Raw genomic sequence first — 25,777 nt, forward strand, 5'->3', positions numbered from 1 at the left:
TCATTTTTGCCATGATTTTTGTGTGCATGATATGCTTATGGGCTCTACATGTGTTTTGTTATATGCCATGCCATCTTTCTAGAGGTGCTATCGATGTATTTTTGTGATGTGTGTGGTGACTAGCACAAGCTTGCAAAGTGGAGCATTCGCTAATGCTGATTTCAGGGACTTAGCATTTCCACTAAGTCCTTGATCTGTTTATCTCATATGTCCATATGTTCATGTTGTTTCCTAGTGATTCGTGCCTCTTTTGAGGATGATCAGTAAGGATGTTTTGTTAATTTTGTAGCTTGAGTCAATCGATCTCTATTTTGTTATTTCGTGAATCTGGGCAGATTGTCTACTTGTTAGCGATTTTGCCGAGGATATTGTAGTTGATCCGTGCATGCTATGTTGTTGCTCTTGCCATGTATAGCTTTTATAATGTGTATTCTTGATGGGTGTATTCTTAGTTTGTCATGACTTGCTCTGTAGTAAGTGCATCGAGCTCGTAAACATGCCTACTTGATATCTGATTTGCATGTTCTTGTTTTTCACTAAGTCTGAGAGTCTGATTATGTTTTTGCCATGTTCACATGCTTGCAATTGTATTTTCTGATCCCTTTTGGCTCAAGGTCACTAAGGGACTTTTGTTAAGCTCTTTGAGTAGCTCCATGCCATGCTTTACTTTGCCATGTTCAGTTCCTGTAGCTTATAGTTTTCATGCTCCGAAGAGTGCTACCTGATCTGAAATTCCAGACAAGTGTTAATTTCACAAAGTCTGAAATCTGTTTACTATTTGCACTTTTGCCATGCTTGTTTGAACCTGTTAATGGATGATTTGGACGTCGATCAGTGTTCATCTTTTGTTAAGCATCATGAGTGGATCCCTGCCATGTATTTTTTTGCCATGTTTGTGTGCTGTAGCATGTTCATCTTCATGCATTTAGATGGCTACTTGTTGTATATCACAGATCGGTGCCATATTTGAATCGCTTGCCATTTCCAAACCGTAAGTCCGATTCCAGCGTTCTTTATATCATTTTCAAGCGATTTCATCTCATCTTTTCAGTGGCACACTTGGATTTCCAAGTTGAGGCCAGGTTCATTCATTCCCTTGCAAATCATGCATATGCATCGCATATCGCATCCCGCATATCATGCCATGTTTATGTGTTGGTTGTTTACTATGTTGAGTGCTTCTTTCCAGTGTTTGCTTCTTCGGGTTGGTTCCGGTAACGTCGCGTTTGTGGGGACCCGTTCGTCTACGTCCATTTGTCTTCTTCATGGACTCGTTCTTCTTCCTTGCGGGATTTCAGGTAAGATGATCATACGCTTGAAATCACTTCTATCTTTGCTAGCTAGATGCTCGCCCTTTTGCTTGCCTATGCTGCGATACCTACCACTTGCTTATCATGCCTCCCATATTGTTAAGCCAAGCCTCTAACCCACCTTGTCCTAGCAAACCGTTGTTTGGATATGTTACCGCTTTGCTCAACCCCTCTTATAGTGTTGTTAGTTGCAGGTGAAGATTGAAGTTTGTTCCTTGTTGGAACATGGAGATGTTGTTCCTTGTTGGGACATGTTTAGTTGTTGGGATATCACATTATATCTTATATTTAATTAATGCATCTATATACTTGGTAAAGGGTGGAAGGCTCGGCCTTATGCCTGGTGTTTTGTTCCACTCTTCCCGCCCTAGTTTCCGTCATATCGGTGTTACGTTACCGGATTTTGCGTTCCATACGCGGTTGGGTTATAATGGGAACCCCTTGACAGTTCGCTTTGAATAAAACTCCTCCAGCAAGGCCCAACCTTGGTGTTACCATTTGCCACCTAGCCTTTTCTTTCCCTTGGGTTAGGCCAGCCCAAGGTCATCTTTATTTTAACCCCCCCCCCTCGGGCCAGTGCTCCTCTCAGTGTTGGTCCAACGGAGCGATGTCCGGAGCTACCAGGGGCAACTCTGGGCTGGCCCACCCGACATCTTGCTCATCCGATGTGCCCTGAAAACAAGATATGTGCAACTCCTATCGGGATTTGTCGGCACATCTGGGTGGCTTTGCTGGACTTGTTTTACCATTGTCGAGGATGTCTTGTAGAACCAGGATACCGAGTCTGATTGGAATGTCTCGGGAGGAGGTCTATTCCTTCATTGACTGTGAGAGCTTGTGATGGGCTAAGTTGGGACACCCCTGCAGGGATTTGAACTTTCAAAAGCCGTGCCTGCGGTTATGGGCAGATGGGAATTTGTTAACGTCCGGTTGTAGAAAACTTGAAGTTGACCTTAATTAAAATACATCAACCACGTGTGTAACCGTGATGGTCTCTTTCCGGCGGAGTCTGGGAAGTGAACACGGTGTTGGAGTTATGCTTGACGTAGGTTGTTCTAGGATCACTTCTTGATCATACTTTTATCGACCGTGCTTTGCCTTCTCTTCTCACTCTCATTTGCGTATGATAGCCACCAAATATGCTAGTCGCTTGCTGCAGCTCCACCTCATACCTTTTACCTTACCCATAAGCTTAAATAGTCTTGATCGCGAGGGTGTGAGATTGCTGAGTCCCCGTGACTCACAGATACTTCCAAACCAGCTTGCAGGTGCCGATGAGTCCATGCAGATGACGCAACCAAGCTCAGGAGGAGCTCGATGAAGATCTTGCCCTTTGTGTTGTTTCGTTCTAGTTGATCAGTAGTGGAGCCCAGTTGGGGTCGATCGGGGACCGTGTCGCATTTGGGGTTCTTCTTTTATTTTGGTTCCGTAGTCGGACCTTGATTGTATTTGGATGTTGTAATGCTTTATTCATGTTTTGTGTGAAGTGGCGATTGTAAGCCAACTATGTATCTCTTTCCTTTATGTGTTACATGGGTTGTGTGAAGATTACCTCACTTGCGACATTGCTTTCAATGCGATTATGCCTCTAAGTCGTGTTTCGACACGTGGGAGATATAGCCGCATCGAGGGTGTTACAAGTTGGTATCAGAGCATTCCCCGACCTTAGGAGCCCCCATTGCTTGATTGTTTTTAGTAGCCGAGTTTGTGTCTAGAAAAATGATTTGAGTCATTTAGGAATTATATATCAGAGAGTTTAGGAATTCTTTTTACTTCCCAGTCTCCTCATCGCTCTGGTAAGGCATCCTGACGTAGAGTTTTGACTCTTCTCTTCTCAAATTTTCACTAAAAATGTTTTTAGGATCACACAGGTATCTTGGAATCGTTCCGATGGTTTTGTGACGAGAACATTGTCTTGGTCCCTCCTATCAGGGGTTTTGTGGAAGTGTCCTAGGGAGTTGAGCTCTGAGGTGTTGTCGTCATAAGTTTATCGTTGCAGTTCTGGAATACCTGAGTCTAGTACGCCGACATCGAAAATCTCTTTTATGTAGTTCGTTGGTGAGATAACCTCGACGCCACCCAGTACTGGGGCAGGAGTTCGGGAGTATTGCCATAACTCGTATAACGGATGCTTTTCGAAGGTTGAGGTAGACGATTACCGAAGGTTTCTTGGTTATGTGTTGAAGGATGGATACAGCTGGATGTAGGATTTGCTAGTTTGGGTGAGATATTATGCTTCCCCTGTATCCCCAACACCTGATTGCATAACCGGAAAATTTCGGGAGTTTCATAGGTGGGAATTCAAGTAGCTCTTAGAATATCTTTCTGACAGATGTATGATATGAAGTTGGGGTTCGACGTCTCGTGGTCCGCCTATTCACGGTCGGTTTTACAGTCGTCTCATTGTGTCTTAAAGAGTCCTTGGCTATGCTGACTCGGGGACGCTTCGTATGTCATGTGCACTGCCTTGTACATGATGGTGTTGTACGATCGAGCCCGTGTAGGCCCCACCATGAAAACTTCGGACAAAATATCTATCATATGTTTGTTCCGGCTTATTCCGCAAGCCAATCCTTTGTTTCGTTTTGAGTTGTGGTATTCGAGTTGCTTCGAAGTCAAATGTTGATTTCATACCTTTCCTAAGTGGTGTTCTCATACTTCTATGTGAATACCAATCCTTCTCGATCATCGAGTTTGTCATGGAAATCCTTTTCACTGGTGTGCTTCTCTTCAAGTGGATCCGATCATTTCAACATTCGCAAGATCAACTCAAGTCTTCTTAACGGTGTTGGTTTCATCCGTCTCCAAGTTGCCTTTGTTTTTCCCGCCCACCCACCCTTTTTCTTCAACGATTCAGATTTCTTATTCAAGTATCCTTTTTATTGATGGGAAGCCTCTCCATTCTTTTCCGTCAATGTTCTTACCCGGTGGTTTCCATGAAGATGTTCTACTAGTTTGTCATTCTTCATTCTTTTCTTCTCCGGTGGTTTCAAATCAAGCTTTCGGTGTTGATCTCATATCCCTTTTCCCTCATTTCAAATACCTTCTCATACCGGTGCACCTCATAATAATTCATTTCTCGCTATTCATTTGTTCCGGCATGCTCAAATTTTTCTCAAAAGGCTCGGCTTGTCATTCAAGATTCTTTCAAGATCTTCCGAGGATGTTATCTCATTCAAGCAATTTAATTCAACCGGTGCAATCCTCTCTTTTAAATCATTTCAACTGTGTTTCTTTTGAGTGGGCCCTAACCCACAGGTCTTTTCCCAGGATCTTGCCTGACTCTTCCTATTTTTCCCGGAGCTATCCTAAATTCCTTTTAAAGTTGGACATATGAATGAATTTTCATAAGTCTTATGTTTTCTCCAAGATCTGTCGAATTCTTTTCATCGTGGCTCAACCTATTCATTTTGATTCTTCCGGAGTGCATAAATGAGTCATGATGGTATTTCTCATCGTCATTCTCAGATTTTGAAGACCGAAGAAGAGTTTCTCTTGAATCTTGCTCCATTCTATTCAAGATTCGTGGTTCTAGCTTGATGTCTTCCTCTCATAATTGTTTTCCTTGTGACTATTATTTTCACCCATCCGGAGTAATTCAGGAGTCTTTCAGTTTGTTTATCTGAAGGCCATCAATTCAGGATTATTCATTCCAGCTTTCAGCTCTCATTCTCAAATCTTACCGGTGCATCAAGTGTCCTCTAATCGGATTGTGATCTCTTCGTTCTCATGTTTCTAAATCCTCTCAATCTCTGTTCATTTTCTAATTCTTCTCGATGTTTCTTCATTTTTCTTTGTTCATTTTAATTCTTACGGTGGTTCGTTCAAGATTTCTCTTCCTTATCAATTTATTCGTTATTTCAATTCTACCGGTGGTTCGCTGAAGACTTTCTTAAGTTTGCGCTATATCTATCTTAATCCTTCTACAAGAATAAGTAATATGTCGAATCTGTTGATTGTCATCAATTTAATTGGTGAAGGATAAGCATAACATAATTCTTATTTGTGTTCATTCAAGTTATTAATTCCTTATTCCAGAGTGGTTCATCATATCATATTCTCAGTTCGAGATGCCTAATCTTTTTCTTTCCCGGAGTTTCAAGCCCTATTTATAACGAAGATCCATCTAAATCGTCACAAGGATTCAACTTGTGTTTTTTTTAACTTCTCTTTCCTTTCGTTTGACCATTCTTTTGTTTACCGGAGTTCTTCTTGAAGGTTCTACATATTGGATTCATCAAGGATTTAATTTCCATCTCGAAGTGTTCATCAAGATTCTTTTCTAAGAAGCTCAAGCTTTCTTCATATTGTAATCCGGAGTGTAATTTTTTTTCTTCCGTATCATTGAAGGCGGTATTATGTCATTCTTCATAATTTGAGTTCATGTTTCATGATTCACATGTTCCTTGGAGCTACCTTGGGTTATATTTCACCTAAAGCTTTCCCTAAGGATTGTTGCTATTATGGTGCTTATAAATGATCCAAGTTCTTCATTTATCCCTTTTTTCGGTGCGATATACTTTCTCGTCAATTTGTTCATATCAATCCAATTCTTTTTCCCGTGAGTGGCAGGTTGTCACCTCATAATTTGAGATGTACTACATAAGATCTTATCAAGCATATTCTTTTCATTGTTGGTTTTCCAACAACTCCGTTCTACCATTTCTTGTAAGCGTGCTCCCTCAAGATCCTGTTTACCTGCACTCATTCCATTCAATTCTTTTGTTCCGGAGTCATGGTGATGTTTTCTCTTTTCTCTCATCATCTTTGATAGTGTTCTTTTCATGCCTATCCATTAAACCGGAGTGTTGTGCCCTTTTGCTCAAGTTCTTTTCGCCTTATCAAGCCTTGCATCTCTTTTCAACCGGAGTGCTGCCCGAATTTGTTCTTACTTGTTCCTCTTTCTTAACGGAGTGCTTTCAACTTCGTTCATCTCCGTTGTATTATTCTGCCGGAATGTCTTAACCTCTCAAGGTTCTTTGGTTTCACTCATTTGTCAAAGAAGCAAACTTAGTTTTACCTCTTCTCTTTCTCTTCAGTTTTCTCTCCGGTGCCATTCTAGATCTCGGGACGAGATCCTCTCATAGTGGTGGAGTGTTGTAACGCCCCGAGACCGATGTGCCAGGTGTCCTCCAGTTATTCGCTGTTGTTGCCTTGTCATTGCTGGCGTGTCATGCGTTGCATATCATGTCATCATGTGCATTTCATTTGCATACGTGTTCGTCTCATGCATCCGAGCTTTTTCCCCGTTGTCCGTTTTGCATCCCGGCGCTCCGTTCTCCACCGGTGGTCATTTCTGCCTTCTTCTCGTGTGTGGGGATTAAACATTTCCGGATTGGACTGAGACTTGCCAAGCAGCCTTGGTTTACTACCGGTAAACAGCCTGTCAAGTTTTGTACCATTTGGACTTCGTTTGATACTAAAACGGTTAACCGAGGGACTGAAAAGGCCTCTTGTGTGTTGCAGCCCAACACCCTTCCATTTTGGCCCAAAACCCACCTAAACCCTCTCCATCATCTAGACCGTTCGATCACGATCGCGTGGCCAAAAACCGCACCTCATTTGGAGCTCCCTAGCTCCCTCTACCTCTATAAATAGATCTCTTGTTTTTCGTTTTCGGATCTTTCCCCGAAACCCTAGCCATCTCCCTACTCCGCCGCCGGACATGTCCGCGCCCGCCGGACGCGTGCTCCCACCGCCCAGCCACGTTGCCCGACCTATCACCGCGCGCCACGTCTCCCCGAGGGCCGCTCCCGGCCAACGGGAGTGCGCCACGTCAGCCCGCCGCACCTCCTCTCTCTCCCGCACCCGCCGCGGCCCGCCGGGGCCCGGGTCAGGCCCTCCCGGCCCATCCGGCCGCGCCACCGCCCCTCGGCCTCCCGCTCGCCCACGCCTCGAGTGCCACCGCCCGCTATCGCCTTCTTCGCTCCGGCCGGCGACCTCCCACCGCGACCCCGCCATCCTCGGCCAGCGCCGCCCTCCGGCGCTCGTGCTGCACCGCCCCGCCGCCCGGTGCTCGCCGCCTCGCCGTCTCCTCTCGCCGGCATTGCCCGGATCCGGCCCGATCTGTTCGCCGGTGACCGGATCCGCCCTCCCCGGCCTCTGTCCGACCACTTTCCTGGCGAGCTCCCGTTGAATTCAGGTCAGATCCGTCGCATTGCATCATTTCATCTCATTGCATCATTTCCATTTGAGTTCATCTTGATGCCAGAAATGCTGTTAGAAGAATGCTATTTGAGTTAATTGTCAGATCTGCTGCATCAAATAGCTATTTGTCATTTTTGCCATGATTTTTGTGTGCATGATATGCTCATGAGCTCTACATGTGTTTTCTTATATGCCATGCCATCTTTCTAGAGGTGCTATCCATGTTTTTTGTGATGTGTGTGGTGACTAGCACAAGCTTGCAAAGTGGAGCATTCGCTAATGCTGATTTCAGGGACATAGCATTTCCACTAAGTCCTTGATCTGTTTATCTCATATGTCCATATGTTCATGTTGTTTCCTAGTGATTCGTGCCTCTTTTGAGGATGATCAGTAAGGATGTTTTGTTAATCTTGTAGTGCTCTATCCATCAATGCCTTTGTTTGCAATTATAGAGCACCCTAGCTTGAGTCAATCGAGCTCTACTTTTGTTATTTCGTGAATCTGGGCAGATTGTCTACTTGTTAGCGATTTTGCCGAGGATGTTGTAGTTGATCCGTGCATGCTATGTTGTTACTCTAGCCATGTCTAGCTTGTATAATGTGTGTTCTTCATGGATGTATGCTTAGTTTGTCATGAATTGCTCTATAGTAAGTGCATCGAGCTCGTAAACATGCCTACTTGATATCTGATTTGCATGTTCCAGTTTTTCACTAAGTCTGAGAGTCTGATTATGTTTTTGCCATGTTCACATGCTTGCAATTGTATTTTCTGATCCCTTTTGGCTTAAGGTCACTAAGGGCCTTTTGTTAATCTCTTTGAGTAGCTCCATGCCATGCTTTACTTTGCCATGTTCAGTTCCTGTAGATTATAGTTTTCATGCTCCGAAGAGTGCTACCTGATCTGAAGTTCCAGACAAGTGTTAATTTCACTAAGTCTGAAATTTGTTTACCGTTTGCACTTTTGACATGCTTGTTTGAACCTGTTAATGGATGATTTGGCCGTAGCTCAGTGTTCATATTTTGTTAAGCATCACGAGTGGATCCCTGCCATGTATTTTGTTTCCATGTTTGTGTGCTGTAGCATGTTCATCTTCATGCATTTAGATGGCTACTTGTTGTATATTGCAGATCGGTGCCATATTTGAATCGCTTGCCATTTCCAAACCGTAACTCCGATTCCGGCGTTCTTTATATCGTTTTCAAGCGATTTAATCTCATATTTCCAGTGGCACACTTGGATTTCCAAGTTGAGGCCAGGTTCATTCATTCCCTTGTAAATCATGCATATGCATCGCATCCCGCATCCCGCATATCATGCCATGTTTATGTGTTGGTTGTTTACTATGTTGAGTGCTTCTTTCCGGTGCTTGCTTCTTCGGGTTGGTTCCGGTAACGTTGAGTTTGTGAGGACCCATCTGTTCGTCTTCTTCATGGACTCGTTCTTCTTCCTTGCGGGATTTCAGGCAAGATGATCATACCCTTGAAATCACTTCTATCTTTGCTAGCTAGATGCTCGCTCTTTTGCTTGCCTATGCTGCGATACCTACCACTTTCTTATCATGCCTCCCATATTGTTAAGCCAAGCCTCTAACCCACCTTGTCCTAGCAAACCGTTGTTTGGCTATGTTACCGCTTTGCTCAGCCCCTCTTATAATGTTCTTAGTTGCAGGTGAAGATTGAAGTTTGTTCCTTGTTGGAACATGGAGATGTTGTTCCTTGTTGGAACATGTTTACTCGTTGGGATATCACATTATATCTTATTTAATTAATGCATCTATATACTTGGTAAAGGGTGGAAGGCTCGGCCTTATGCCTGGTGTTTTGTTCCACACTTGCCGCCCTAGTTTCCGTCATATCAGTGTTATGTTCCCGGGTTTTGCATTCCTTACCCGGTTGGGTTATAATGGGAACCCCTTGACAGTTCGCTTTGAATAAAACTCCTCCAGCAAGGCCCAACCTTGGTTTTACCATTTTCCAGCTAGCCTTTTCTTTCCCTTGGGTTAGGCCAGCCCAAGGGTCATCTTTATTTTAACCCCCCCCCCCCCCCCCCCGGGCTAGTGCTCCTCTGACTGTTGGTCCAACTGAGCGATGTCCGGAGCTACCAGGGGCAACTCTGGGCTGGCCCACCCAACGTCTTGCTCATCCGGTGTGCCCTGAGAACGAGATATGTGCACCTCCTATCGGGATTTGTCGGCACATCTGGGTGGCTTTGCTGGACTTGTTTTAGCATTGTCGAGGATGTCTTGCAAAACCGGGATACCGAGTCTGATCGGAATGTCTCGGGAGGAGGTCTATTCCTTCGTTGACCGTGAGAGCTTGTGATGGGCTAATTTGGGACACCCCTGCAGGGATTTGAACTTTCGAAAGCTGTGCCCGCGCTTATGGGCAGATGGGAATTTGTTAACTCCGGTTGTAGAAAACCTGAAGTTGACCTTAATTAAAATACATCAACCGCGTGTGTAACCGTGATGGTCTCTTTCCGGCGGAGTCCGGGAAGTGAACACGGTGTTGGAGTTATGCTTGACGTAGGTTGTTCTAGGATCACTTCTTGATCATACTTTTATCGACCGTGATTTGCCTTCTCTTCTCGCTCTCATTTGCGTATGTTAGCCACCATATATGCTAGTCGCTTGCTGCAGCTCCACCTCATACCTTTTACCTTACCCATAAGCTTAAATAGTCTTGATCGTGAGGGTGCGAGATTGCTGAGTCCCCGTGACTCACAGATACTTCCAAACCAGCTTGCAGGTGCCGATGAGTCCGTGCAGATGACGCAACCAAGCTCAGGAGGAGCTCGATGAAGATCTTGCCCTTTGTGTTGTTTCGTTCTAGTTGATTAGTAGTGGAGACAAGTTGGGGTCGATCGGGGACCCTGTCGCATTTGGGGTTCTTCTTTTATTTTGGTTCCATAGTTGGACCTTGATTGTATTTGGATGTTGTAATGCTTTATTCATGTTTTGTGTGAAGTGGCAATTGTAAGCCAACTATGTATCTCTTTCCCTTATGTGTTACATGGGTTGTGTGAAGATTACCTCACTTGTGGCATTGCTTTCAATGCGGTTATGCCTCTAAGTCGTGCTTCGATACATGGGAGATATAGCCGCATCGAGGGTGTTACAATCCTAGTCCTGCTTTGATGTATATTTGAGTGTTCTTGAACTAGCTACGGTGTGTCTCTAGTTCCAAAGATCCGAATCCCTCTCCAGTATGCCTCGGGCCTCCTTTTATAGACAAAAGGGGTCGCGACAGTGGCACACAGGAGGTGGAAAGGTGTATAGTGGCTGAGTCTATCCTCTGGCACCGTCGGACAAACGCATTTAATGCGTTTCCAACATGTCCCTCTTGCTTTATCGGGGACTGCAAGGAAGCTCGTCCCAGCTGTCGCCGCCTCGCCTGGCTCCGACGCACGTTGTACGCCACGTTGGCTGGCTGCTGGGCTGGCGTGGTGGCGGAGTCTTCACGAAGATTTGCATGCCACCACGTAGGTGCTTGCTGAGTCGGTGTGGAGGCCGCACGCTACCACATAGATGCCTGCCCTACTGGTTGAGCTAGTAGTTGCACGGGAACGGTGGTGGAGCCTTGGCAGATGTGGGCCTGGCTACAGCCCCGCGGATGTCCTCGGCAAGGGTCTTGCCGGAGGCCCGGCAAGGGTCTTGCCTTGGAACCGCGGTCGTCCTCAGCAAGGATCTTGCTGGGGGTCTCGTGGATTTCCTTGGCTAGGATCTTGCCAAGGATCATCGTCTTCTGGTCCTCATCTAATCGACGGCAGATGGGGTCATGTACCTTCATCGCGGATGGAAGACTTTTGCTTGTATCCACAGCCTAACGGCGGGGCTTGTTCTCTATTTCTAATTAATGGAGAACGGCCTACTCTCTGTCAAGGTCTTTGGAGACTCTGGGACTCGCCTAAAGTGCTGTGTGGAGAGCTCCTCCGATGACGAAGACTCTTCCTCAAACGGGAGTGACGAGGAGGACAACGACAGCGATGATGAGGGTGTCGAGCGGGGGAATGCCGACTCCAGCTCTGACTGACCGCGCCGCCCCTCCCTTGGCCACGTACCCCGCCGAGGGCCTTCCTCGTCAAGCTCTCCATCGGCGTGTTCCCCATCACCCCTCTTTTGCCTTCACCTGCTGCACCTAGGAGGAAATGGGCAAGAACGGGGATCACGGGGTACTTATCTTTTTTTAGTTTGTAAGCGTACGGGCCTTGGTAGAATTTAGACCATGTAGTCCCCTCGCTCGTGTACTCACCCCACATGAATTGTACTTGTTTACAACGTATGAATGAAAAGAAGGGTGTTTGCCGAGTTTTGTTTGCGCCTGGGCGAGGGCCACACCAAGGAACACGTCCTCGTTATCTTAAGATAAACATTGTATCCCGGCAACATGCCTTGTTATCCTCCTGCTCTATGGCTTTGCTACACTTACGCCCTTGGCGGAGGTAGGGGCCGAGTAGGATTAGGCCCTTCTCTCGCCCTCTTCCCATCACACTACAACCAAGTTCTGGCCCAAAGTAAGGTTTTCGGACACGGGACAGAGGGAGCAAAATGGTACGTGAGCGAGCGAAGCCTTATACGTTCAAGGTTCATACAGGGGAACAGAGTGGGGGAGAACGACTTATCTGATGTCACAGCCCCCGACAACCTTGGCTTGCCGTGGTTGGATCCTTGTGTCTACAGCCCCCGGCAACCTTGGCTTGTCGGGGCCAGAGCGCCGGTTTGTTCTTTTTCTTCCCAATAGCTCAGCAGAAATGTCCATGTGCCCCGCAAACCAAAAAGGATGGAAAGGAACAGAGAGATGCACACTCGACCTCTATGCTAGGGGTTAGCCACCTCTAAGCACTATCAACCCTAACCGAGGGAGAGACTCAACCTAACATGCATGCTAAAACTTAGGCCGTCGGCGCTTCATTTATTTAGGCTTAGGGTCTACGCCTGGCTTTCTACAGACGGTTACATGCCTTATCGGCAAGGCGTGTAAAAAAGGTGGCTTGCCTCGGGGGCAGCAACCGGGCCTTATGGGTAAAACTTGCGAAGATGTTCGATGTTGCAGGAGTTGCTCACTGGAATAGCATCTTCGGTCTCTAGGCGGACTGCGCGGGCCTGGTGACTCGTATTAACCGATAAGGGCCTTCCCACTTTGGCGTCTACTTATTTGAATTCTTGGCCGATTGAATGTGCTAAAGAACAAGGTCGCCTTCCTCAAAGCTTCGGGCATGAACCTTGCGGCTATGGTAGCGGCGCAAGGCTTGCTGGTAGCGCACTGCTCTCACAGCTGCCCGAAGACGATCTTCCTCAAGGATTGTTGCGTCATCTTGCCGCAACTGATCTTGCTCAAGCTTATCATAAGTGATCACTCGAGGTGACCCGTATGTGAGTTCCATGGGGAGAACTGCTTCTGCCCCGTATACCAAGGCAAAAGGGTGTCTGGCCGGTGGCTCAATTTGGCATCGTTCCGATTGACCAAAGAACCGCCATCAACTCATCAATCTAGCGCCTTCCGCTCTTGTGCAGCCTGTCAAATGTCTTTGTCCTCAGGCCTCGCAGTACTTCAACATTTGCCCTCTCCGCCTGGCTGTTGCTCCGTGGGTGTGCCACGGAAGCAAAAAAGACCCTGCTGCCGAGTACTGGATATATTGCATGAAGGTGTGGCTTGTAAACTGCATGCCGTTGTCGGTGATGACTCCGTTTGGCACACCAAAGCGAAAGGTTGTCTCACACCTGCTGGTGAGTAGCTTCAACTCACTGTCTTCCCTAAAGTTCTGCCTGGCATAAGAGATACGACTCTAAAAGAGAAACAAGGAGACACGTAACATGTTTCACAATTATATAAGCAAATAAATGGATCTGTTTTGCATAAGGAACATGTTTTTACAACTATAATTTAAGATTGGTAGTTGTTGCAAACATCCAATCAGATGTAAACAACAAAGTAAACAACAGTGGAGGAAATGATGCCTATGCAAATCTATACTAGAACAAAGTTTGAAGGCTTGAGAAGGAAGAACTTACATTACATGTTAACACGGGCTGGACAAAGCCCTTCTCCATGTTGATGGAAGGATAATTCAATAAATTCCCTAAAGAAAATTCTTTATAAGCATTGCCATTATTCTACATTTTTCAAAGAGTAAATATAGATCAAATAATATTGAAAGAATCAGAGGATAATGAAGCTCAGGTGCAGATTGATGATACATAATCAAATAGCAATTAATTAAGTACAATGTTATAAGGCAAAAGGTACTGACAAGAGGAATGCAGACATCAATGTGTGTAGTGGCATTGGCTTTATTCAACATTTTGGTAAGACTAAATGTAGATATGATAATTTGGAGAAAGTGGAGGGCAGGGCAGATAAGATGCAGAGTAATGCTAGACAATCAACTATCTCGTGATGCAAGTACAGTAATACCACCACCGTCCGTTATTACTTGTTTCTCAAATGTATGTATCTAGCACTATTAAGTTCTAAATACATACAATTGATCAACAATTAATTCGATACAGAGGGAGTCACTATTGGAGGATGCTGCTAATGCGGCAGTACGATCAGAGACCCTTTGACGAAACTGTGTGTGATGCATTAATCACAAACGGGGATGTAAAAAACCGTCAAAAATGTGCAAAACGTTTCTGATGGAGGATGCATCAAACACGGTTCAGATATTAGTTGTGTGTGCGATGCAGGGAACACGGTTAACCCGTTCGAACTATTTGCGATGAGGCAGAACAACAGAAACGGGGAGCCATATCAATGTGTGTGCGATATACGACATACAGTTTGCTCTGATGAACCGTTTGCTATTAGGGAGTACAACATATATGGTTAGCCAGATAAAGGTGTGTGTGATATAGGGCATACGGTTCACTTGGACAAACTGTTTTCGATTAGAGAACGCAACCGAAACGGTTCAACTTAACAAGATGTGAGTGATACGTGGCAAACAGCCGACTCGGCTGAACCGTTTGCGATGAGAATTTACAACACAGACGGTTAATACAATTAGTTTGTGTGCGATTCCGTATGTACAAAAAACTTTGAAAAATGCAAACTAGTTGCTTGCGGTGGCTAGGAGTATCGCACATGATGCGTCTGTGAGTACTCGTGTGCGATGATTAGTAAGTTACACATGCATTTCCTTATGTTAACACTTGTGTCATAAATAACACATGGCACCGGATACGGTATTCGGGTTATGTGCGTGCCCACTTAGTCTACCCGCGCTCCAACGAATGCTTCCCATGCTCCACATGGGTGAATTGTAAAATCCATGCCTATTCCCTCACCGGTTTCCCGCCACCAGCTAAGGGCTTGCTGCATATAACCCAGGCGGCAACGCATCACCGCGACACTCTGCGAAGATCTAGTCCTCACCGATCTACCATAAGTTATTCCAAGCATGTCAGGCAACGACCAAAGCTTCAACGTTGATGCCTACCTACGTTACATCTTCAGTGAGGAGAACGAGCCGAAGAAGGTCGGGGAGCAAGAGCTTCATCGGCCGATGCAGGCTCAATGGCCCATCGGCAGCGATATCGGCGTCACAGTCCTTGGGAGCACAATCGACATATTGCAGAGGAGGTGTGATGAGCAGTTTGCCATCCATTGTGCAAAAGATCCAGAGCTTCTTGGCGGTATGATCGACGACCCACCTGAAGAACCGCCGTCACAGTGCTCATCGAGAGCCTGATGCCCCGCAAGGAATGGGCAGAGGACCTCTTTGATTCAGTCAAGATAAAGGTAGCCTGTGGCTTAATCATTGCCCGCTGTGGCCGTGTCAATCTCAATCCCGATGATGTGGTGGCTAGGCTCGAGCGCATTCTTGGCAGAGTTGACGTCCCCGAAGAAGTAGAACATCGCCAATGTGATATCTTGAGGATGCAGGTGATCGACGGAATTTTCTACTAGGCCAGAGACATGGAAATGGAGCGGTTCTGTGGAGTTTTCATGTGCACGATTGCACACTTTCAAGCTCTCTGGAAGAGGCCCAACAGCCCCAAGAGCATCCCAGCGCCAGAAGCTCCATAGCTGGAGGCGGGTCGGGACAGTCGGAGTGAACGGCCGCAAGGGTGCTATGCAGATCATGGAGTCCGAGAAGACCATCGTCGGAAGGCCGCCAGCTCAGCCTTTTAGCTTATATTTTATTATAATTGTATGCATATGTAGGTCATGAAGGTTCTGGGCCTTGTGCATTTGGCATTTTAAATTATCCTGAATATTTAATACAATTATTAGGAATTATTAACCATTGCCATTGTAACTTTGCCTCAACGTCCAGCAGAGCGCGCAGGGACGCTAGAGCGGAGCGCGCCGCGGCCGCCTCAACGGCGAGCAACTATGTGGTCAACCTTCTGCCATCAATAAATTTTGACCTTGTTTCTCGTCACATTGTTGATTACAATGCAATATGTAATTGCAAATCTGTTAACACCTATCAAACTAATATGTGTTCGGACTAAGCACCGGGCTATAAAAACTACCCACTCGAAAATTACTTCACAGTTCCTCTCCTCATTACCCACAAAACTAGTTTTCTCTTTAAAGTCATTCTGCCATGACTGGTAGGAGGAGTTTAGGGTGGACAAACCAGGCAGAAAAGACCAAGGCTGCGAAAGCACTAGAGAGGTTCTACCGCGAAGCCGCAGCCGCAGTAGAGATGTCCCGACGCACCGCGGAGGCCTCGAACGAGCTCTCACGAGCACGCTAGGGCTATCACAAGCGCCTTTGCGGCGTCAGCCATCACGACGAGCCGACGTTCTTGAAGTACTTCGCCGGCGATGATGACATTCTCGTTGGCGTCACTATGCAGCAGGAGTTGGTTGATGGCTTGATGAAGCTGCTCAAGATCAGTGATGCCTCGGTTGACAAGGAGACCGGCCTCGTCGAGCAACTCATGGGTGACAATGCGAAGCTCCTCAAGTTGGTCGCCGAGAAGGAGCAGGAGGCCGCCGGCTGGAAGATGCTGCATGAGCAGAGCAGCGCCTCGGAGATGACGCTAAAAGCGGTTGTCGAGGAACTGATCGGTGGCCTGAGGAAGCTCCAGATCAAGAGCGAGCAGGAGGTGGAAAAATCCGTGGCTGCTTTCAAGAAAAGTCTTGAAGAATTGAAGAAGTAGCTGGAGAATTTCACCGCCCAGTGATCCATCGATGAGTAGAAATAGTAGCGACCCAGATTGTTGTCTGCAATTTCCTTCTTCTCTTGCCCCCATGTCTTCTGGGCTTTCTGCATGTGTCATTTTAAATTATCTGGAATATGTAAGACAATTATTATTTGCGCCGTTATAAATTTGTCGTCATATTATCCGTTGCCATTTTATTTGTGGTTGTATTATCCGTTGCCATGAGGCAATTTAAATTAGGGCAGAATACGAGTTGAAAACATGAACAAAGCAAATGTTGCCATCGGATCACAAGCAAACACCCTCCGCCCAGGTGCTTTAATTAACGCATTAAAGTAGAAGTTGTGAGCGAGGCGGGCGGCGGCTGGTGCATGGAGGTTAAAGAGCTCGCTTCCCGGTGAGCATGGGCGGCCTTGCTGTAATGACCCGAGACCGACGCTCTAGACGCCTCCCATGTTTTGCGTGACCGTTGTGTGTTTTATTTGTTTGTTGCATTCATCTTGTCATCATTCGCATTGCATTGGCACTTCGTTGCCGTCACGTTTTCAAAAGTTGCATCCGCTCGTAGTCGCCGCTTCTGCGTTGTCTCTGTTGACCTTCTCTTAGACCAGTCAGACCGCTCTCTTCTCTCTCTTTTCTTATCCCATTAAACCCCTTGTCTTTGTTGACCATTCCGGGACCAACCGGGTTTTTCGAGCCCCTCTTCTCTGACCGTTCGACCCTCTCTACACTTTACTCAGACCCCTCGCGTGCGTCCGAAAGCTGTCCCGAACCCGACCCAAGTTATTGTGACCGATGGGTCTAGATCATCCCTAACATCCCTAAATCATCATCATTTTCTCGTTGGACTCTCCTAACCTATTTATATCGGATTGTCTGATTACGATCGGAGCGATCGACAACCCCTAAACCTAGCCCACTTCCTATATAAACTAGACCAACCCTAAAACCTAGGGACCTTGTCCCATCCGTCCGCCGCCGCTAGCCCGCTGTCTCCTCCTCCTTGGGATCCCTCCCGATCCAAACGCACCAACCAGTGCACTCCACCGATCCTTCCCGATTTGCACGCCCGGCCAACCAGAGCAGCCCTCGATCCAACTCCACCTCACCCTCCCTGGAGCTCTCCTCTCTCCTCACCTTGCCGTAAAACCCAACCGTGCCGACGACCAGTCGCCATCAGCGGAGCACCAGGCTATGACTACGCCTCAGCTCCTCTCTTCGCCTGCAGCAACCACTGCCTTGCCTTGTCACCACCCGCATGCTCAAGGACGTCCGAGGCCATGCCTCCTCCTCCCTCCTCTAATCAATCCCGAATGGATCGTGAGCTACGAGCGCCACCGCTGCCGTTTGGAGCGCCACCGTCGGGCACCTGCTGCATCGCCGGGGAGAACAAGATGCACCAGCCTCCATGGATTTCGCACCGGAGCTCCATCCGCGCCCATCCCCGAGCTCCCGCTGCTCCGCCCTCGCAAGTGTGACCGACCTCCTCTACTTTGAGCTCGACCTCGCCCCTGCCTCGACCTCCACAACCACTTCGTCAGGCCTCCACCTCTCCTCACGTGCGCCCTCCGGTGAGATCCATGTTGCTGACTGTCGGTGTTAAAACCAGCGGATCTCGGGTAGGGGGTCCCGAGCTGTGCATCTAAGGCGGATTGTAACAGGAGGCAGGGGACACGATGTTTACCCAGGTTCGGGCCCTCTTAATGGAGGTAATACCCTACGTCCTGCTTGATTGTTCTTGATGATATGAGTATTACAAGAGTTGATCTACCATGAGATTAAAGAGGCTAAACCCTAGAAGCTAGCCTGTGGTATGATTGTATCTTGTCCTACGGACTAAACCCTCCAGTTTATATAGACACTGGAGGGTGCTAGGGTTACCCAAGGTCAGTTACAAAGGAGGAGATATACATATCTGTATTGCCTAGCTTGCCTTCCACGCCAAGTAGAGTCCCATCCGGACACGGGACGAAGTGTTCAATCTCGTACTTCATAGTCCAACAGTCCGGCCAAAGGATATAGTCCGTCTGTCCGGAGACCCCCTAATCTAGGACTTCCTCAGTAGCCCCTGAACCAGGCTTCAGTGACGATGAGTCTAGCGTGCAGTGTTGTCTTCGGCATTGCAAGGCGGGTTCCTCCTCCGAATACACCATGGAAGAGTTTGAATACAAGGATAGTGTCCGACCCTACAAAATAAGTTCCACATACCACCATAGAGAGAATAATATTTCCACAAATCTAATCTGCTGACACGTTTTGACAGCATGACATCACGCCATGGCCTGGTCATTATTTGAACTGTTTTTCTCAACCAGCTCCACACATAATGCGAGGTGGTTTTCTTGACACATCTTGTCAAAGCAGAGATCGTGTTCCCGTTATCACGGGATTCTCATCAATATGTACGTGGGTAACCCAAGCGCGCCATCAATTACGGCGCCTGGGGAATAAGCGGTTTTACCCGGCAGGTGAGGAGACGCATCGCCTCTTCCGCCCTTATAAAGGGACAAGGATTCACTCATTTCACCCATGCCTTCTTCCTCCTTGCTTACCCATTCCCGCACACTCGAGCTCTAGCGCCCAAGCTCACATTCCTCTTCTCAAACCACTCCAGGCATGTCCGGAGTAGGAGGCAAGTGGACGGGAGGAGAACATCAAAAAGTTATGGGAAGCTGGATATATGGCCGCGGATATCGCGCACCGGCTACCAAATGCGGGGTAGATCATCCCAACGCCCGACCCCAATGCCCGATCCTCTCCACCCGTTTGTCCGTGGGCTCATGTTCTACTATGGGCTGGATTTTCATGATTTGGCCCCCGATTTCATCATCAACATCTCGGTGTTTATCGTCGTGTGCGAGGCCTTCCTCCGCATCAGGCCCCACTTCGTCCTATGGCTGAAAACCTTCAATGTTAAACCGAAGGTGGTGGGTGGCCAGCAAGCAGAGTGCGGAGGCGCCATGGTGGGAAAGATGCCTAATGTCACCTGGCTCGAGGGCACCTATGTGGATACCATAAAGGGGTGGCAATCAGGGTGGTTCTACATCACCGAGCCGTGCGACTCCAACTGGGTGGTGGCCCCCAAATTTCGATCCGGAATCCCCACGCGGCTCACCTCCTGGAAAGAGAAGGGCATGTCCTGGGGTTCTTTGGTAGAGTTGACCGGACTCCAGACCTGTATCCGGAACATGACGAGCAAGAAAACCAAGCTCGTCAACATGGTCTAGATCATGCACTTCCGCCGGATCCTCCCGTGTCAACGAGGGGCATTCGATTTGTGGTAGTTCGACTTGGCCAAGCACCAGACGCTGCGAGAGCTCTATGACACAACGCACGAGGATGTCTGGAGGTGCTGTTCAAGGGCGCCGAGATTTCTCCATCCCTCACCGAGGACCGCGGACTCAGTGCAAAACGCTACGCCAATCCGGTAAGTTTTTATATCTCTTAGGGTATTTATTTTCCCTGGTTTAGTCATATGCAGGATCTAAGCTTCGATGCCATTAACATGACTGGATAAAGACAGCGGAGCAGCTGGATTGCCCAGTCCCCCTGCCCGAAGATCCTCTAGGCGCTCTCCTAACAAAGATGCTGACTCCGGCACCTTACAAGGTGCCGGTGAAGAAGACCAAGAAGAAGGCTGCGGGGACCCAAAAGGGTCTCCGGCGCAAGGTTGTATCAGACTCATCGTCCAATGACTCCGACGCGCACTCCTCCCATGAAGACGAGGAGGAGGAAGAGGAAAGTTCTCCCCCCCAGCCGGGGGAGACAAGAAAAGGAAGGTTGAGCCAACTGGGGAGGCCGAAGGATCCAACAAGGGAAGGACCCTGCCTCCGGACTGCGCCACGACGGCCGCCAACTGTGGTGATGAGTGGCTACCTAGGGTCAAGCCCCTGATGAAATCGTAAGTGTCCGGGCGCCATAGTCTTCATGGTATGCTTTATTACTCTGCCTCTCCTCATGCCGAACATGATTATGCAGTCCGTCCCAAGCTCGTCTCGACGTATCCTCGTCGAGTGGCTCTCTGGACTCGTCGGATATGAACAACGGTTCTCTCCCGGCCGCTACCACCCCTCGCCCTACGGACAACATCGAGGTGCTGTATCAAAAGGCACCGAGCCAAGGGGAGGTGGTCCTGGGGGCGCCTCAAGGCGACTTCCCGGACCCTGGGTACCAAGGGAGCGAGGCTCCTACAGGCTCTGAGTTCGGCCCTCAGCCGAACACTGCGCCGGAACCTTCGATGGTTCTAGACTCCGGTAGGCGGTCCTCCGTTAAGGGGGGCCAACCTTCCGTGCCGGTGTCCTCTGTCCAACCAGAGTCACCGGACAACTTGCTGGAAGCGCTTCACAGCACTTCCATCAATGAAGAGCACCGCGCTATCATGAGTGCGGTGGTTGAGAAGGTTCAGGCCGCCAAAAACGGACTGACCGAAGCTTGCGCCAGCCTCCTAACAGGCTTTGTGGTAAGAAATCAAAATATAAGAAAATATTACTGCATAGATAGTATCCCCTGATGCTCTGTTTGGTGTTCGCGAAGAAAAGCCGAATAGAGGATCAAATGATAACTCAGGAGTCTAATTAGAGTGTGTCTATGTGTATGTGCAGGCTTCACTTCTGGCCGCTGCCGCATGTACTGCGGAGGTCTCTGCGCTGAAGCAGGACCTGAAGCGGTCCGAGGAAGAGCTCGGCCTTACCAAGAGGCATCTTAAAGAGAGCAAAGGTAAGAAATACCCCTGTCTATATAGTTAAAAAGAAATTCAGTTATAAATAATAGGATCATCATGGGTTTGCCAGGGGCCACGACCGAAGTTACGACCCTGAGGAAAGCGCTGTCCGAGGCCAAAGAGAAAGCGGCAAAGGAGCGTATTGAGTGGGAGAAGCAAGAAGCCCGAGTAGGCGAGGTGCAACAAGAGCTCGAGGCTCTCGCAAAAAAGCACGAGTCCTTGGAGCTTGACTCGAAGACGCGAGAGTCCGAGCTCGTGCAGGTTCTTGAAATGTCCCGAGCGCCAAGGCCGAAGTACACAAGGCCCTCCAGGAGATTGACGCAGTGAAGAAGATAGCAGCGGGTAAGGCATTCATTATGCAAAGCAAGCACGTGAAGGAGAATTTCCTTTTTCTTACCCGAGTTCGGAGCTCTCCAGGAGCGTTTGCAGATCTTCCCTGCAGTGTACTGGATGCCGCGTAGTTTTACCAGGATGAGGAGGGGAGGTCGACGGAGAAGTTGTTCTGGTCTCAGTATACTGGGACCGAACACCCTGTGCCCTTGAGCGGCCAGCTGAAGTAGTTGGTTGAGCTTCATAAGGCGGCCGAACAGGCCGTGAGGAGCCTTATATTCCAGATGTGGCCTGGCGAGCCCCTGTCTGGCAGCTACTTCGATCTCGTGAGGCGGCTTGTGGAAGCCTACCCACGGCTTGAAGTCATCAAGCGGTCCGTCTGCATCGAGGGTGCATGCAGGGCTTTTGCCTGGGCGAAGGTGCACTAGGCGAAGCTGGACTCCGTGAAGCTGGTGAAGGAGGGGCCGCCGGAGGGCAAGGAGCATCGCTGCCCCGAGAATTATTATGAGAGTGTCCTGAAGGGTTCCCGCCTAGTGGCAGATGAGTGTGCCAAGGATGTAATTTTTGAACGAACATGCTCATGTGATCATGTAATATGAAACGAGTTCATTTGCATCATGCAATGCTTTCTTAATTTAAAATATTACCTTCTGTGAAGCCGTTTATAAAATCTCAGAGTTGGCCGGTCGTCGACTTCTGCCCCAATGTAACTAGTACTAGGGTGTTCGGGATAAACCTGAGCACTCTTTACCCCAATTTTGGGTCCTTCAAGGGAGGTGTTCAGCGCAACGAACCAGGCAATCAGACTATAATGCTTTATCACTCTCACTTAGCCATAGAAGTCTATGATTTTAAATTTTGGCAAAGCCCATGGTATTCGGAAGGTCGAATTTGGGGCGCTATACACGCCTAAGCCGGACAAGGCCGACTCCTCGCCCAAAGCAGTAAAAGTCTTTAAGGACTTGAGACCTCTCGAACAGCGACCAGTCTCTCGCCTTATCATGACAGTCAGTTTTTGGCTTTTACTACTGAGGTGCTCATCCGGAAGAACCGGGACACAATCGCAGTAGTTCTCCCACCGCTACCTTAGCCGATATAGCGGAACGTAAGGTACCAAAGCATGGGAGCAAGGCAACCCAACATTTGACCAAAGACATGATTCGGAGCTGATGCATATAATGCTATAAGTTCGGGGTGCCGCACTGTCGAAAGTGTTCAGACTTCTTGCGCCGTATTATGGGGTAAACAAGAACACCTGGCGAACTGACCGTACCCGAACGTGCGGGTGTGAATTGTCGTAAATGGACATATAAGAGAAAGAGAAAAACTTAAATGATGCAATGACAGATTGATGATATGCATTGTTATTTAAATAATACGTGGAAGTGTACTTGGTACAAGTAGTGCAATAAGCATAAAGTAGGACAAATCGAAATGTCCTATCCCAGGGCAAGCTACGCATAAATAGTGAAAAGCGGGTATATCAATTATCACTAGGGACCACCTGGCAGTTCCCATGTTCATCTTAGCTTCTTGCCGCCTTGGTTGTTGCTTCCGGAATGTGTCTGACAATCGTACTACCGGAAAGGGCTTTCAGAGAGTTAGGCCCTGAAAGAGAAAAGGAATGACAAAGGTATACAACCCCTAGTGTTGTTAAGCCACAATGCGGGGCGTGTCCTGATCGTGCCCCCGCCTATGTCCATGGTATTTTCAATGCGTAGTTATGTACGTGCGGCACGGATTTCGTCGCTTCACTGGGACTAGGACGGGGGCCGAATTGCTAGGAGAGCTCTAATCATGCCAGGCGATCCTGTTGCAGCTTGTTCCGGACTCGCTTGAAGGTGTCCGGGGGCTGTGACGTTGAATGAGTGGTCTGCCTGAATAGGCTGCTTTGTGCTTCCGCTGCAAGGGCCGTAGTGTGCTCTTCCGTACGGAGCGAGCGTTCTGTGTTTCCATTTACTCTTATGACCCCACATGGTCCTGGCATCTTCAGCTTGAGGTATGCGTAATGCGGCACTGCATTGAATTTTGCAAATGCCGTCCGTCCCGGCAGTGCATGATAGCCACTGCAAAACGGGACGATGTCGAGGATTTACTCTTCGCTTTGGAAGTTGTCCGGTGATCCGAAGACCACTTCCAGTGTGATTGAGCCTGTGCAATGGGCCTCTACACCTGGGATGACGCCTTTAAAGGTGGTTTTGCTGGGTTTGATCCTCGAGGGATGGATACCCATTTTTCGCACTGTATCCTGATAAAGCAGGTTCAGGATGCTGCCGCCGTCCATAAGGACTCGAGTGAGGTGAAATCCGTCAATGATGGGGTCTAGGACCAGTGCGGCCGATCCGCCATGAAGGATGCTAGTGGAGTGGTCCCTGCGATCGAAGGTGATTGGGAAAGCAGACCATGGGTTGAACTTTGGGGCGACGGGCTCCATCGCATAGACGTCCCTTAGTGCATGCTTCCGCTCCCTCTTGGGAATGTGGGTTGCGTATATCATGTTCACCATCTTCACTTGTGGGGGAAACCCCTTCTGTCCTCCTGTGTTCGGCGGCCGGGGCACCTCCTCGTCATTGCTATGCAGCCCCTTGTCCTTGTTTTCGGCATCTAACTTGCCAGCCTGCTTGAACACCTAGCATTCTCTGTTGGTGTGATTGGCTGGCTTGTCGGGGGTGTTGTGGATTTGACACGAGCGATCCAGTATGCGATCCAGACTGGATGGAGCCGGAGTATTTCTTTTAAATGGCTTTTTCCGCTGACCGGATCTAGAGCCTCTGAATCTGGCATTGACTGTCGTATCTTTGGTGTTATCATCGTTATTGCGGCGCTTTGGTCTGTTACAACGCTGCCTACCGTTAACATCTTTGGTATCCGAGGTATCCGGATTCCTCGATGCATTGTTGCTGCGAGCCAGCTAGCTGTCCTCGCCCGCACAAAAGCGGGTCATGATTGTTGTGAGGGCTGCCATAGATTTCGGGTTCTACTGGCCGAGGTGGCGGGCGAGCCACTCGTCGCGGATGTTATGCTTGAATGCCTTCTAGGGCCTCTGCATCCGGACAGTCTACAATTTGGTTTTTCTTAGTCAGGAACCGTGTCCAGAATTGTCTGGCCGATTCCCCTGGCTGCTGGGTTATGTGGCTCAAGTCATCAGCATCCGGTGGCCGCACATAAGTGCCCTAGAAGTTTTCAAGGAATGTGTCTTCCAGATCCTCCAACTACCGACGGAATCTGCTGGCAAGCTGTTCAGCCAATGCCGAGCTGGTCCTTTGAGTTTTAGTGGGAGGTACTTGATGGCTTGTAGATCATCACCGCGATCCATGTGGATGTGAAGGACGAAATCCTCAATCAATACGGTGGGATCTATTGTGCCATTGTATGATTCAATATTTACGGGTTTGAAACCCTCCGGGAATTCATGATTCATAACTTCATCAGTGAAGCATAGGGGGTGTGCGGCGCCTCTGTGCCGGGCTATATCCCGACGCAGTTCATATGAGTCTTGTCTGCTGTATCCGGCCCGGCCGAATTTACTCTTGGTGTATCCGACGCGACGATCATTGTCCCGTGTTGGCGCGCATGCCCGTGTTCCGTATATTGACCATGCGATTTTTGCCTTCTGTCCAATATGTCTCGCAGGTCCTCTGTGTTACCACAGGCCTTTGTATTTTTGATTGAGTGGCGACGGGGTGCGGGCTGAACTTCAGGCTGAAACGCCTCTTTGGCTCGGCCGCGTAGTGGCCGTTCAGCCGCATCATACATTGGTGAATGAGGTTTCAATGCTTCCTCCTCGAGGTGAGGAAGCAACCTACGTTTTGGGTAACTCTTGGACGGGCGCTCGAGTTCATGCTCCTCGGCCGCAAGGACTTCAGTCCACCTGTCTGCTAGCAAGTCTTCATCAGCTTGAAGCTGTTGCTGCTTTTTCTTTAGGCTATTTGTCGTGGCCATAAGCCGGCGCTTGAAGCGCTCTTGCTCGACGGGGTCCTCACACTACAAAAGGATACACTTCCGTGATGATACGTGTTTGTCACAGTAGGTCACGTTTTTTGTCATGCATGTACATCCATGACAAATTTATGACAGAATCAAGATAGTCATACATGTGCTGTCGTATAAGTGTTCCATGACATTGCCAAAATTATCATCATGGAAGTGT

The sequence above is a fragment of the Triticum aestivum genome, chromosome 1A, assembly GCF_018294505.1.
Source record: "Triticum aestivum cultivar Chinese Spring chromosome 1A, IWGSC CS RefSeq v2.1, whole genome shotgun sequence".
Lineage (NCBI taxonomy): Eukaryota > Viridiplantae > Streptophyta > Magnoliopsida > Poales > Poaceae > Triticum > Triticum aestivum.